At 38.2% G+C, this 14,828-nt stretch overlaps 1 pseudogene across 2 annotated transcripts in view; it reads left to right on the top strand.

The window, feature by feature from the left end:
* The first annotated feature begins 5,798 nt into the window (after positions 1 to 5,798).
* Positions 5,799 to 14,828, top strand: part of LOC149262640 (pentatricopeptide repeat-containing protein At2g21090 pseudogene) — a 59,415-nt pseudogene continuing 50,385 nt past the window's right edge. For both annotated transcript variants that reach the window (XR_016259183.1, XR_016259184.1), the window contains exons 1-2: positions 5,799 to 7,881; positions 7,974 to 8,048. The product of XR_016259183.1 is annotated as a pentatricopeptide repeat-containing protein At2g21090 pseudogene, transcript variant X1 (transcript). The remainder of the gene's footprint in view (positions 7,882 to 7,973; positions 8,049 to 14,828) is intronic.

Below are 14,828 nucleotides of genomic sequence, written 5' to 3' on the forward strand. Positions count from 1 at the left end.
AGACTCCGATCTCCCAAACTAGGGCACGAAACAAAGAGAGAGAGGCACCAAAATTTTCTTCTTCTTCTTCTCCTTACACTCCACCCAACTTTCACTTCCTTCCCCTTCTTCTTCTACTTCACCCTTCTTCCAGCTTCAAGAGATATCAAACATTCTTGTGAGAGAGTGTGCTCTAAATGAATTCGACTTGCTTCTGTTTATAGGCTTCAAGGGAGGTTGAATTGATGTCCTTAGGCCAACTTGATCTCTTATAGGCCGACCTGATGTGGAGGATAGATAAATTACATTTGACTCAATACTTAACCTTTTTACATGATTCAAAAGCCCAAGAAAGGTCTCTTTAAAAGTACAATAACTCGATTGACTTAGAATAAATCTTAGAAGTTCTTAATGGGGACTTTGACCTAAAACATGGTGACCCAAGCATGAAACCCATGCTTTAATAAGTCACAATAATAATAATAATTCTTTTCTTTATTCTTTTGACAAGTACATTACAATATGACTCAAATATATTTAATGGAGACCGAATCTAGCTACATTTTCCAACACTCCCTCTTCACTAGGGAGGTATTAATCATATACAAGTACAAGGAATATCTCAACTATATGAACCATGAAGAACTTTAGGCATGGCAATGCCATGGACTATATTCATGACCAGGGCATTTTATCCATTGGTCTCTCAACAATTTAGGCACATGCCACAGACTAGATTCTTGACCAGGGCAATCTATCCAAGTGGGAATAAGGTGGACTCAAGCTTTCATCCTCTCTAGGTACCATCAAGCTTACTTGCTAACCGCCAACCCAAAGATCCAAGTGTTTATCCAAAAACAAATCTCTATAATCAACACCACCTTTTCCAACTTCAGGACCTAAACATCAACACAAAGTGTCGGCTAGATGACCTCCTCGGAAATGCTTCACTCACAAAGCCTCTTCTTGATCCTACAGATCAAGGACAACAATTATCTTTCGGATCAAATTGATCGGTAACCAACATGCTATCAAAACCTTCGAGAGATTCACCTGTACAAACACAACCCCAATCAATAATATACTTTCATATGTACATAATCAAATACAAACCTCTGGGGTATTCCATACAACTTGATGCTTCTTCTTAACTTTTCATAGTAGGACTATCAACCGAATCTCTGACAGAAGATTCCTTAATCATACACTTTGCTTTCCTACTTCCCATGTAGCAACATATCCTCCGAAATTCATTCTTCAATCAAAACTAAGTTATGCCCTCATTCTCAACCAAGGAACATCTCTTTATCCAAACTCCCTCTTAATCTAAGGGAGATCTCTTCTATTTTCGTCATCAGAGAATCTTTCGTGGCTTCCAACCATTTCATCAGATCTATCATCATCCCCATCATGCTTATCACATCAACGAACATCTTCACCATATTGAAGATTAAGTCCCTGCACAACTTAGATAACAAGTACAACCACAACTATAGAAGCATGAAGTTAGTCATATCAGAATTACGAAAGCCCAACCTGATATACATCAGTTACCCAAACTTAAACAAGAGACACATTCTCTTCAACATATTGGTAAGGACTTTTTCATAAACCCTAGACAACTTCATAACAACTTTCATTATATCTAGGGTTTCATTGTTTCTTCCAAAGGTATGACATACCTTACTATAACACATAGCAAACCCTAGAAACAATTCAAACAAATATAGATCTACAAGGCATCTAACAACTTTCAAAATTCATATATTAGACATTTTACTAGGGTTTTATACAAATCCTAGATTTCATACAAGAGAATCAATAAAAAACAATCATAGCTTAGTCATTAACATGACCAACTTCCACTAAGGTTAGTTGTAACTCCTAGATTTTCAATCAAACATTAATTCCAATTAAAACTCATATTTTAACAATCTTACACAAATCTCAAATCATATTGTCATCATACATCAAATATTTTTACTTCTACTAAGTTCCAACTCCAAAACCCTAGAATTTCACAAGTACCATCATCCTAGAAAGAGAAACTTTGGCTAGAGCTTGTTTCCAAATCCTAGGATTCATGACCAGTGACAAACAGGCCAGCTCATACATCTAGGACTTCATCATGCATAGGCATTTTCATATCATGTGTTAGTCAAATCCAACTTCACAAAGATCAATAAGAGTTAGACATACACCAAACTTGATTAGACTAGGGTTTGATCAGAAAAAAACACACATACAAAGGAAATAATTTCTAAGACATTATAAGGGTCTTGCTTACACATTCCACCAAACCCTAACAAGTTAGGGTTTCAATATAAGAACATAGAAACCCAACACACCAAAGGTTCAAGATTTTAGACTTTATCATTCAACCCTATAAAGTTAGGTTTTCTTGATCATACCAAAATGACATCATCAATAAAAACTTCAAGTAACATTTAATATCCCTAAGCAGTTTAGGGTTCAGACATTCACATTAACATACCCTTAGGTTAGGGTCTTTTAGAGAACTTATCTAGGGTTCTATAAAAACAGTTAGGAATAGGAGTTGGGTAGATTTATCAAGTGATGAATCACCCACAATAAGAATCAATATGATGCACTATAATTAGTCACAACAATGTTAGTAATAAATTTTCAAATGAACAAACATTTATTATAAAGAAATCAATGTTTTAAAGCATACCTTAGTTCTTTGACAAACCTTGACTCAAGAGGTCCTCTTTCATACTCCTTGAGAATATAGCAGATGTTTCTCCTAATCAAGGCAATAGAGGGAGAATGATGATTAGTATTTAATATAATCAAAGGTAAATGAGAACATGAAACCAAAAACTGAAAGGAAATGAGATACTTATCTTTGGGAGTTGTTGGGGGCTACCTCCAAAGCTTGAGGGACACATATAAACTTACAAAAACAAAAAATGTCTTTTCCAAAAAGATGTTAAAAACCTATAAATTCTAAAACATCAAAAATATAAAATAAGATATCTAAGGCTACAAGCAAAAGACTTAGTAGTGTAAGACCATTATGTCAGATTCTTCGGGTTTGGCTTTCTTTACGTCTTCCTCTTCAACAATATTGGCTTGATATATTTCTCTCTTCTTGTTTCTTGGATTGTCAGGACAATCACACCTGTAGTGGCCCTTCTTATGACATTGATAACATTCTACCTTGGACATGTCAACTTTCTTCCTTGGTCCTTTCGATTTCTTTCCTTTATGTTGAGCAATGTAGGCATTTGAAACATATTTAGAATTGGCAAGTAATGAGATCCTCAACTCTTCCTGACTGCAGGCAATCCATAGTTCTTCAAAAGTGGGAGCTTCCTTCTAACTATTAAGACCTGCAACAAATGCACCCCAAGTAGGTGGAAACCTTAATAGAGCAGTGATCGCGAGTTCTTTGTCTGGAACAACTTCATCAATGGCCAAAAGATCATCTTTGATTCTTGCTATCTTCACAAAGAAGGAGGCCACTGTATCTTCTTTAGTCATATTTTTGGTCCTTAGTTCATTCTTCAAGCTTGCCATTTGACCAATGTTCTTAATAGTGAATAACTTTGACAAGGCTTCATACATTTCTTGAGCATGATTGATGTTGGCTATAAATGGGGCAAGATTGTTCTTTATTTCTTCTACCATTAGAGTCATGGCCACCAATTATAATTGTCAGCATCACTAGAGTCTTTTGTAGGCTTCTTAACTTTTCCTTTGACCAAGTCAAGTACTTTGTTCTTTTCAAGGATGAGGCCAATCCTCTTTTTCCAAGATCTATAATTTGAGGCTCCTTTAAGTTTGTTCTCTCTCTTGATTGTGTTAGACATCTTCCTTGAAAATAGTAGACTCTTACCCTGTGATAATCCTTTTGAATGGTTCCTTGATCAAGTGCTTGAGACTACCTTTTTCTTTCTTTCTTCGCCAAAGCTTCGATACCATGTTAGAAAATCAGAAAGGCAGAAATATTTTCTTATACTTGATAATTACTTATGATGTTCTTGACTTCTTATTAAGTTTTATTTATATCTTCTTTCTTTAGCTCATCAAGCAATTACCAAAGCAAAACAAACATAAAACAATGGACACCAGATGTAGGCACTATGCCAAGGAAAAACCCCCCTTGAGGGGAAAACCCAGTCAAAATTCTCTTCCTTTCAATAATATTCTTTGAGACTCCTCACCCTAGACAAAGACCAAACCTTCCCACCACACCAAGTCAACCTCCCAGATCTTTGACCTCCTTTCTAACAACTTTGACTATGTAGCAGCTTCGGACATCAGGCAGCTTCTGACATCATTGAAACTTGGAAGACTTCGATCTCATAAACTAGGACATGAAACAGAGAGAGAGAGGCATCAAAATTTCGTTTTTCTTCTCCTCCTTAGTCTCCACCCAACTCGCACTTCCTTCCCCTTCTTCTTCTTCCGGCTTCAAGAGTTATCAAACTTTCTTGTGAGAGAGTGTGCTCCAAATGAATTTGACTTGCTTCTATTTATAGGCTTCAAGGGAGGTCAAATTGATGTCCTTAGGCCTACTTGATGTGGAGGATACATAAATTACATTTGACTCAATACTTAACCTTTTTACATGATTCAAAAGCCTAAGAAAGGTCTCTTTAAAAGTACAATGACTCTATTGACTTAGAATAAATCCTAGAAGTCCTCAATGGGGACTTTGACCTAAAACATGGTGACCCAAACATGAAACCCATGATTTAATAAGTCACAATAATAATAATAAAATTTCTTTTCTTTATTCTTTTGACAAGTACATTACAAGATGACTCAAATATATTCAATGAATACCAAACCTAGTTACATTTTCCAACGCTGCCCAACAAGGTGTGCAGGAGGCTTCATGATACTACTGAGCAAGTATCACAACATCAAAGTGAGTATGAGTTTTGGTACAAGCACAAACACGAGAGTGGAGCTCATGGCTACCTGGGCTGCTATGTTAATTGCCAAATCTCTATCAATATCTCATTTGATGGTTGGAGGGGGTTCCAAGATCATCATAGATTGACTGACCGGAAAGTCAGACCTCTAGGTTTTGGAACTTTGACATTGGAAATCTAGATTAAAGAAGTTGCACAGTCAATTCCAAAACATATCCTTTTTTCACGTGTATAAAGAGTCTAATCAACAAGCATATCAACTATCAACAAAAGGTCTCTTACTACATCTTGTAACTATCATGCTTGAGCAGTGTTTTGGAGAAACCATTCTCCATTTAGGCCTTTATACTCTTCTATGATATTTGGTAGTAGGTTTTGTAATCCATGGTTGTCTAGTATGTTTTCTTTCTAATTCACACTTGTGGTTTTTTTGCCTTTTTTAGGACAACGATCTTATATATCAATTTTTGCTCTGTTTCTAGTTGTTTTTCAGGTGTTGTGCCTGTTTCTCGATTCTTTTTCAGTCATCTCTCTAATATGATTTTGATAAATGTTCCAGAGAATTGTATTAGTTATATTCCTGCCATTGTTAAACTGATATTGCTTCAATCAACATTCAAATGAGATTTCTTATAAAACCTAAATATTTTTAATTGAGTAATGAATAAAAAGATATTGCGTTAAAAAAGAAAAAGAAAAAGAAAACACATAATCCAAATAAACCTAGTAATAAACCTAGTAATGTTGATGAGTGCCACAAAAATATCAATTGAAATACACATCAAAGAGAACCCAACGAAAATACCTGGACCAAAACAAGGAATCTACTCCCACCAAAACACCTAATAAAATGCGTAGGTTTTTACTACTATTACTTGGGCCATAGAATTTACACCAATATACTCCATATAAAACGCTGAGTTACACAAGGAAGCGCCAAGATCTTCCCTTTTTTTTCTTTAGCCCATGATTACCACTTTGCGAAAGAAGCGCTTCCACTCATGCTTTCAAAAGCCAAGCGTGTCAATTCCTGTGTCTACCATATCATAACGCTCTGTAAGCTGGGCCGTTTAAAGGAGGCGCTCTCCATATTACAGTTTGCAGACAATAGCATCGGCTCTTGCACCTATGTTTCTCTCTTGCAGTGCTGCATCCACCAGAAGGCCTTAGGACAAGGCAAATTAATCCACGCCCACATCACGCAGAAGGGATTTGTTGCCACAAACACACTTTTACAGAATACGCTTGCAAACATGTATGCCAAGTGCGAAAGTGTGGTGGCTGCCCGCAGAGTTTTTGAGGAAATATCTGAAAAGAATGTTGGCTCATGGACTGTGATGATTTCAGCATACTCACGCTATGGCAATGTCGATGAAGCCCGGAAGTTGTTTGAAAACATACCCCAACGAGATGTGAGGTTATGGACTGTCATGATATCGGCTTATGCAAAGCATGGACCGGCCGAGGAGGCATTCACACTCTTACACCAAATGCAGCGAGCAGGTATTCAACCCAATCACTTCACCTTCGTTGCTGTTCTTTCGGCCTGTGCTCACTTGGCATATCTGGAACAGGGTATGGAAATCCATGGACAAATCATAAGAAGCGGACTTCAATCTGATGCATTTGTGGCGAATGCTCTTTTAGACATGTATGCAAAATGTGGGAGACTAGAGACTGCACGTTACATGTTTGACAAAATGTCTGAACGAGACGTCGTCTCTTGGACACAGATTATCACAGGTTATGCGCAGAAGGGGTTTTTCAATGAGGCTCTGAAGCTCTTCGAAGGGATGCCTGAGCGAGACGTGTGGTCATGGACTGCAATGATTGCTGCTTATACAAAGTTTGGTTTCGCTGAAGAAGCATTGACACTGCTCTTCCAAATGCAAGGAGCAGGTATCCAACCCAATCAATTCACTTTTTCCAGCGTCCTCCCCGCGTGCGCCAATTTAGCAGCTCTGGAACAGGGTATGCATATCCATGAAGAAATCAAAAGATGTCGATTCCAGTCTAATATATTTGTGGCAAATGCTCTTGTAGACATGTATGCAAAATGCGGGAGAATGGAGACTGCGCGTGATGTGTTTGACAAAATATCCGATCCAGATGTGGTTTCTTGGACAGCAATAATTGCAGGATATGCCATGCATGGCTCTGCCAAGGAGGCCCTTAAGTTCTTTGAGGATATGACGCACTCTGGCATCAATCCAAACCATGTCACTTTAGTTTCTGTTTTGTCTGCATGTTGCCACGCAGGCCTACTAGAGGATGGCTATCGGTATTTTAACTGCATGAGTACACATTATCACATCACACCTGTAATGGAACACTATAGCTGTATGGTTGATCTTCTTGGTCGGGCTGGACGCTTCGATGAAGCAAAAGATTTTATAAACAAAATGCCAATAAAAGCGGATGCTTCTGTGTGGAGTTGTTTGCTTTCTGCATGTAGAATTTATAGCAATATTGAGCTAGGCGAATACGCTGCAGAACAGCTTTTTGAGTTAGACCCGGAAAATGATTATGCTTATGTGCTTCTCTCAAACATCTATGCTGCTGCCAGCAGGTGGGAGGACATTGAAAATATTAGGAAAAGAATGAACGGCAGAGGGGTTAAAAGGAGTCCTGGATGCAGTTGGATTCAAGTTGATAAAAAGATGCATGCTTTTGTCATAGGAGACAGGCCATATTTTTAGACATAGAAAATAGTCCAATGTCAGAGAACTCGTCTTAGGTGATTAAAGCTTGCAGTGTATGATGCCGACACAAGATTCAAATTTTGTCATCTTAGTGGAAAGTTGGCAATCATGTTTGAGCTATTAAACACATGCTCATGACAGCCTGTTCAATTTGATTAAAATCCATGGTTTATATCTGCAGACAAGTAAAAGCTCCGCAAAATGCTGTTGGCAGTGTTCTTGTGGAAAACAATGGTTATGTGAAGGTCATGTTCCTTTGAAGTTGCTTCTGGAGTTTTCTCAAAGACTTCCTGGTAGCACCCACAACAATTAATTCATAATACTATACTTTGCGGAATTCTTACCTAGTTTTGACCGTTAATCAGAATTTTGACTTGTGCTACAGGTGTTTATTAAGAGGGAACGCAGAAAGCGAGGAACAGTCAAGCGAGGAACAGTCAGAAAGCACTTGCAAAATCAGGTGTGTCAAAGAAACTTCCAAATTTTAGTTGCTAACGTTATCTTCCTTCTAAAGCAGGTGCTGCATAATATCTTCTATAAACAGGTACTTCCGTTTTTAGAGAAAGGGTCGATTTTTATTCCTGTTAACTCCCCTCAACTTCAGTGGCAACCTACAGCAACCTTGCATCTGGAATGGCGACACCTCATTAATATCAATTCAGATAAAGCTTGATAAGTTGTATCCATGAGGCATTCAAAGGGATGGTAAAGTGCGTATGTGATAATTTTTAAGCCATTCCATTTAAAACAAGAGTTTGTAAATATCACCCAGTAGAGTTTGTTAGGGTTTTACTTTAATCCTCTTAAGTAGGTAGATAGGTTCCCATTTATTGACACCATCTTTATTAAACAAGGTACACATAGTAGATACGGTGTGAAAACAATAAATATAAGGAGGTGTATTAAAAAGTTAGGCCTATTAGAAAGTTCTTAGGAGGTTTGGTAGAAAGTATATAATGAAGTAGAAGTAAGCTAATGTGATATATGATGAAGGTTAAAACTTATTGTAATTGGAGCTTCTCTCATTTGAAGGTTGTTCCCTCAAAGAGGCAAGTGAATATTGCTTTCAGCAATAAAGGTATTGCTATTTGTGGTATTCCGTGTGATATTCCTCTTGGGAAAATTACCCTTAGGGGACAATATTGATCTAGATTTTGTCACTATTGTCACTTGGACAAGTGTTCTAAACGTGAGAGGCGTCATTGAGGCTAGGAACACAAAATAATTAATTATCTCTAAGCCCATGTAATTTGAATTTTTCCCTAAGTTTCAGCAAGGGAAAATATCCTAATTATGTCAATTAGTGATTTTAAAAATATTTCTTAAATGTAAACTTAGAGAAAGTGGATAATTAATTGACATTAGTTGGGATAAGAACGATTTACCTCTAGAAGCTTGTGGAAAGCTTCTAAGATGATCTTAGCCATTGATTGGATCAAGTGAACTTCTAATCGTAGCCTTTCATTTGTGAATGGGAGATTATAAAGGGCATTGATGGACAACTTTTGAGACACATAGAGTGGGTGATTTTCAGTGAGACCATAGGAGGGTTTCAACAACTGTGATTGGGAGAAGATTTTTCTGAGGTTTTTGCTATTAGTTATTTTTTGCAGGAGATTGAGTTTTTTCCAGTGATGTCGTGAGCTTTAGGAGGAGGCCAAGTTGTTCAGTGAATTCGCAAGAGGAGAGGCCGAGTTTATTTTCGAGAGGTAGTGCGAGTCTTCGAGAGGCTAGTGCAAGTTTGTTAGAGGAGTTGCCATTTGCTAGGAGGGCAAATCGAGTTTTCTAGGAGGTAGATCGAGTTTCCAGAGGGCAGTGTGAATTGCCGGGAGATAGTGCGAATTGCTAGGAAGAACAGTGCGAATTGCCAGTACAAGATGCTATAGGCAGTGGGAGTTACAAAAAGGGAAGCTGTGGGGTTTTCTAGGTTGATTTGATTAGCATAATTGAAGATAAAATATCGCCGGAGCTTTGCCAGAGTCAAGCAAGCATTTGTAATTTACCAATAATAGTTTTTGTTAAAGATATTAATATAGACCCTTAGACCTGAAAACTGGTTTTACTCACATTGGGGTTTTCTATGAATGTTTGTCCAAAAATACTTGTTTCAGTTGTGTGATTGGTTTCTCGTGTAATTTATTTTGTGAATTTTGTTGTTCATATTTCTTATTCATTACTTTCAACAAAAGAATTAATTTGCTATGAACAAGTAATATGAAATAATTAACTAGGTTAATAACACCTTTTGGGTCGCCAAAAATTTCACATGGTATCAGAGCACTGAAGTCCCAAGATTATTAGTTATCTAAGTGCTAAGGTTTTGAAGGAGAAACCAAAGGTTCTCACAAAGACAAAATTCTTCATATTCATTGGAGTTTATTATTTGAGGGTTTCATAAATGGCTTCAACTGGATTGAAGGATCATGAAAACATTGATGGTGCATCGAATTTTGGTATCTGGAAATCCAAAATATTATTATTGCTGGAGAAACATGGATTGAAGGTGTATGCTACAACAATTTTTGCTGTACGATAGATGTGACACAATTAGTGACCTACTGTAAGGAGGATGCCAAGGCTAGGCATATTATCCAAGACGGGGTTAAAGATCACATTGTTCCCCATATTGCAGAATTTGATACGTGCAAGAAGATGTGGGATGCCATCTTGAAGTTGTTCCATAGTGCTACTGTTAACAGGAATTTGATCCTTAGAGAGAATTTAAGAAACACCAAACATAACAAAGGCAAAGGCATTGTCAGTTACCTCACTAGGATCAGACTTGTCAAGTACGAGTTAGTATTTGTCGGAGAAAAAATAGATGATGATGAGCTTGTGAGCATTGCTCTAAATGGGTTCTCTAAGCAGTGGGATGTGTTTGTCTAAGTGGTTAATGGACTACAAGACCTACCTCACTAGGATCATCTGTGGAGCAATTTCACTCAAGAAGAGCTTAGGTTGAGCCTTGTCAGTGGCAGCAATAGTAAAATCCAGAAGCGTGAGGATGATGAAAATGTTGCTCTTGCAGGAAAGGGCAAAGCCAAGAAGGGCTCAAGCAAAGGGCCTAACTCCAAGGGAGAGAAGAAAAAGAAAGACTTGAGTAAAATCAAGTGTTTTGGATGTTGTCAACATGGACACTATGTCAGTCAATGTTTGAATAGAAAAAAGGGTGAAAAGAAAAACAAGCGACAATAGACAACAACTTTAGCAGACGTTGATGAACTATCTTTAAGACTTGAAGATGAGTTTGCTCCCATAACTTGCCTATCTAGCTCAACCACCACATGAGTCTGGTTTATTGATAGTGGGGCGTCATGTCACATGACAGGGGTTAGTGAGTATTTTTCCAGCTACAAAGCATAGTTGATATGCTTCCAGATTCAAATGGGAAACAAGTCCAAGTGTACTTGATCCAAATGGATCCTAAAAACCCTCCAAGTCTTCAAAAATCAAAACTATCACAAAAGGAAAACCTTCACAAAATGGCGGAAAACACTATCGGGAGCGAAAAACATGAGGAAACAGTGGAAAACAGGCCTATCGGAGGCTAAAGGAACGACGCGTAGGAGCCATCGGATCTGGTCGATCAATGGTCCAGATCCAATCGGCATACGACAATCGGCGGAGGCTATCGGAGGCTACCATATGAAATATGCGATAGCGATCAGCGCGGGTCAACAAGGATTGTCGATCAAGCACGCAGATCGACGGCCCAGGTTAACTCGCAATATTGCAATCGACAGATTACAAAGGAGCGCTTACAAACGGCCTGGGGTCTATGCGATATGCGATTGCGATCAATCGCATCGCAATATCGTGTCGGAGTAATACAACGGAGCGGGGCCGATATAAATATGACTTGCGATAGCCGGACCCGATGGGGTTATAGATGATATTTAACATATTTTGAGATCCAGAAAATGACATTTTTATGTGTATTTCACATTTTCGCCAAATAAATGAAATACAAAGGAAATGTGCCCGATGCGATAAAACCGGACCCGATGGAACTTATAGATGCAAATATATAACATTTCAAGTCCGCCATAAAGCCATTTTGCAGGATTTTCAATGTTTTAATGTATTTTTACAAATACAAAGGAAACCATGGCACAGGGGCACTTGCGACTTGCGATAGCGATTACAGGCGGACCCGATAGGAGTATAGACGGATTTAAGGATATTTGAAGTCTGATAAATGGCAGTTTGGCGAATTTTCCCGTGTTTTTAGTGTATTTCTCTGTGTAAATAGAGAACGCTATTTTTGGGGATTTCAAAGGTTTGATGGTCCCTTTCGTTGCAGAACAGGTGGCCACCTTCCCTGAAGGCGTTTAGCAATGATTGCTAATGCTTAGAGGGGGATTTGAGCGGACAGAGGCTGTGAGCCAGAGAGCCCGAGAAGAGGAAACGAACAGACAACGCCGATTGGCTTAAAAGCCACAGAAGACAGAAGACAGAGACAAGCAATGCTGAGACAGAGAGAAAACAGAGCCAGAGAAGGAGAGAAAGAGTCTATGTACTCAAAGAGGCTTGAGGGATTCAAGCAAACTCCTGCTGTTTTGTATCTATTGTGTTGAGACTCAATTTGAGCTCACATTTTGTAAAACTCTGCTCTTGAAGACATAATAGAGAGGTCATCACTGAAGGCTAGACCAGGAGATGTAGCCCAAGAGTTTTGGGTGAACTCCAGATTAAACTTGCTGTGTTATGTGTGTTTGTCTATTATGTTTCTTTAACTGCTTCATTGTCTATGTTATTCGCAATCTTATCGATCCATTGCACTAAGTAATATAGGCAAATCCATGCACATGAGTTTGTAATACCTTAATATTAGTCTAAGATCTCATTTTCAGATCAAGTGGTATCAGAGATTTAGGTTTGCTAAGGTTAGACAAGCTTGTGCTAGATTGTTGAATGCTAACTAGGTCAAAGCTCAAATTAGGAGAAGAACTTGTTGAGGCTAATCCAGAAATTGGAAGAGTTTATCCTAGGACGAAAATGGCAGAACAAGTCCCATTGGAATCAGAATCCCAGTTCATGGACAGTTTCATGACCATGAGAGCCATGGTAGAAGAGATGTATTGAGAACTCAAGAAGGGTTGAGGTGAAAGCACTTCGACACCCAAACAAGACAAGGGAGCAAAGGAACCTTTTGTAGATGCCCCAGAGGGCAAAGGGAAAGGGAAAAAGCTTCCTCCATCATCTCCTCCACCATCACCTCCATCATCCTCATCTTCTAGCCCTTAAAAGAAAAAGAAGAAAACATCTTTGATTAAACTAGATGTAAAGTTTGATTTGCCAATCTATGATGGAGAATTAAATGCAGAAAAGCTAGATAACTGGATTAGACAGATTGATGTATATTGCAGGGTGCAGAACATCGATTCAGAAAGGAGAAAGATTCAGCTGGCTAGCCTTCGCCTTGGAGGAACTGCCCTAGTGTGGTGGGAAGGTAGGACACAAGCTGATTTGAAGTATGGTAAAATTCTTTCTACCCGGAGTGAATTTGTTTGCCATTAAAAAACAATTTTATCCACTAGCTTATATGCAACAAGCAATGATGAGTTGGCAAACTCTTCGCCAATTAAAGGGGCAAAGTGTACAAAGTTATACCCAGGAGTTTAGAAAAAGAGCTTTAATTCTAGGCATTTCTCTAGACTCACCTGAAATTTTGTTGAAGTATATAGGTGGTCTGCATAGCTATTTGAGGCACACCATTCTCATGTTTAACTCCACTAGCATAGATGAGGTATCCGTTCAGGCTACACATCTAGAGGCTGGAGGCAAGAATGTGAACCCAGAGATCGGGGGATCATCAAAACCCCATACAAGCAAGAACAAGGAAAAGAAGAAGCTAAAATGGAAGGAGAGGAAGACAAACGCTGTACATAAAGACAAACCTTCATGCACTCATTGCAAGAAGGATGGGCACGATGATGAACACTGCTGGTCTTTGCATCGGGAGCTGAAACCCAAAAAGTTCGGTGGTAAGAAGAACACTGCTGCTGCTATTCAGAAAGACTTGGGGTCAGACTCATGTGATGAAACAACAATCACAACCATAGGTATAAAAGGTAAAAATTTTGAAGCATCTACATGTAATTCTGCACAATCTATTGATAATGAAAATAATGAGAGGAAAAGACATGAGCTTTTTGATATTAGAGTTATTTCCAAGCACCAAAAGATTGATACTTTATTTGATAGTGGATCACAAGTAAACTTGATTTCTGAAGCAATTGTAAAGAAGTTGGGATTGCTAACCACACCTCACAAGAAGCCATATCCATTAGGTTGGGTATGTGATAAAGCAAAGCTACAAGTGACTAGACAATGTAAACTTAGGTTTGCTTTTGGGTCAACATTTGTAGATGAGGTTGAGTTAGATATAGTTCCCTTGGATATATGTGGTATTGTTTTAGGAAGTCCTCACTTGTATGATAGAAAAACCATTTTCTATAGAGCTGAAAATAAGTATCAACTTACCAAAGATGGAATAGAATATATTGTAAGAGCTCATAAACTCAAAAATAACTATACTCTCATAAACTTAGGGCAGATGAAAAGAATTGTAAACTCATGCAAGCAATTTTTACTAATGGTTGTAAAGGAAAAGAACCTTGTAAAACCAATATATTTGAACGCTGTGATGCTAAACAGAAAGCTGATTTAGAAAAAGTTGTTTCAGAATATGATATCCTATTTTAAGAACCTAAAGGTCTGCCACCCAAAAGGGAAATAGTACATGATATTCATTTGCAGCGAGATGCTCCATTGCCCAACATCGGAATGTACAAGTTATCTGCTTTAGAGAATGCAGAGATCAAGAAACAGGTACAGGAGCTGCTCGAAAAAGGGTTCATAAGACCAAGCACATCACCATGCGGATCTCCAATCGTGTTGGTAAGGAAGAAAGATGGTTCGTGGAGGATGTGCATTGATTACAGAGCACTGAATAAAATAATGATCAAGAATTGTTATCCTCTTCCTTGCATTGATGATCTATTAGATCAGCTGAAAGAAGCAGTTTACTTTTTGTTAAAATTGGCAACCAGGGCAAAACTTCATGTGGGTCATCTTATTCATGGTTGATAATATTTTTATTAGATTCCTCTCATCGAGAGGTGTAGGATTGATATAAAGATCATCCGATTCTGATAAGTATTCATGGAGATATGAATTTATTTTGATTATGGAATTATTATCAAGCCGACCTACAACTCATGTAGGCTCAGAAGCC

This window comes from Pinus tabuliformis, chromosome 6 (assembly GCF_031772625.1).
Source record: "Pinus tabuliformis cultivar Carrire ecotype Pingquan chromosome 6, CPIR1, whole genome shotgun sequence".
Taxonomy (NCBI): domain Eukaryota; kingdom Viridiplantae; phylum Streptophyta; class Pinopsida; order Pinales; family Pinaceae; genus Pinus; species Pinus tabuliformis.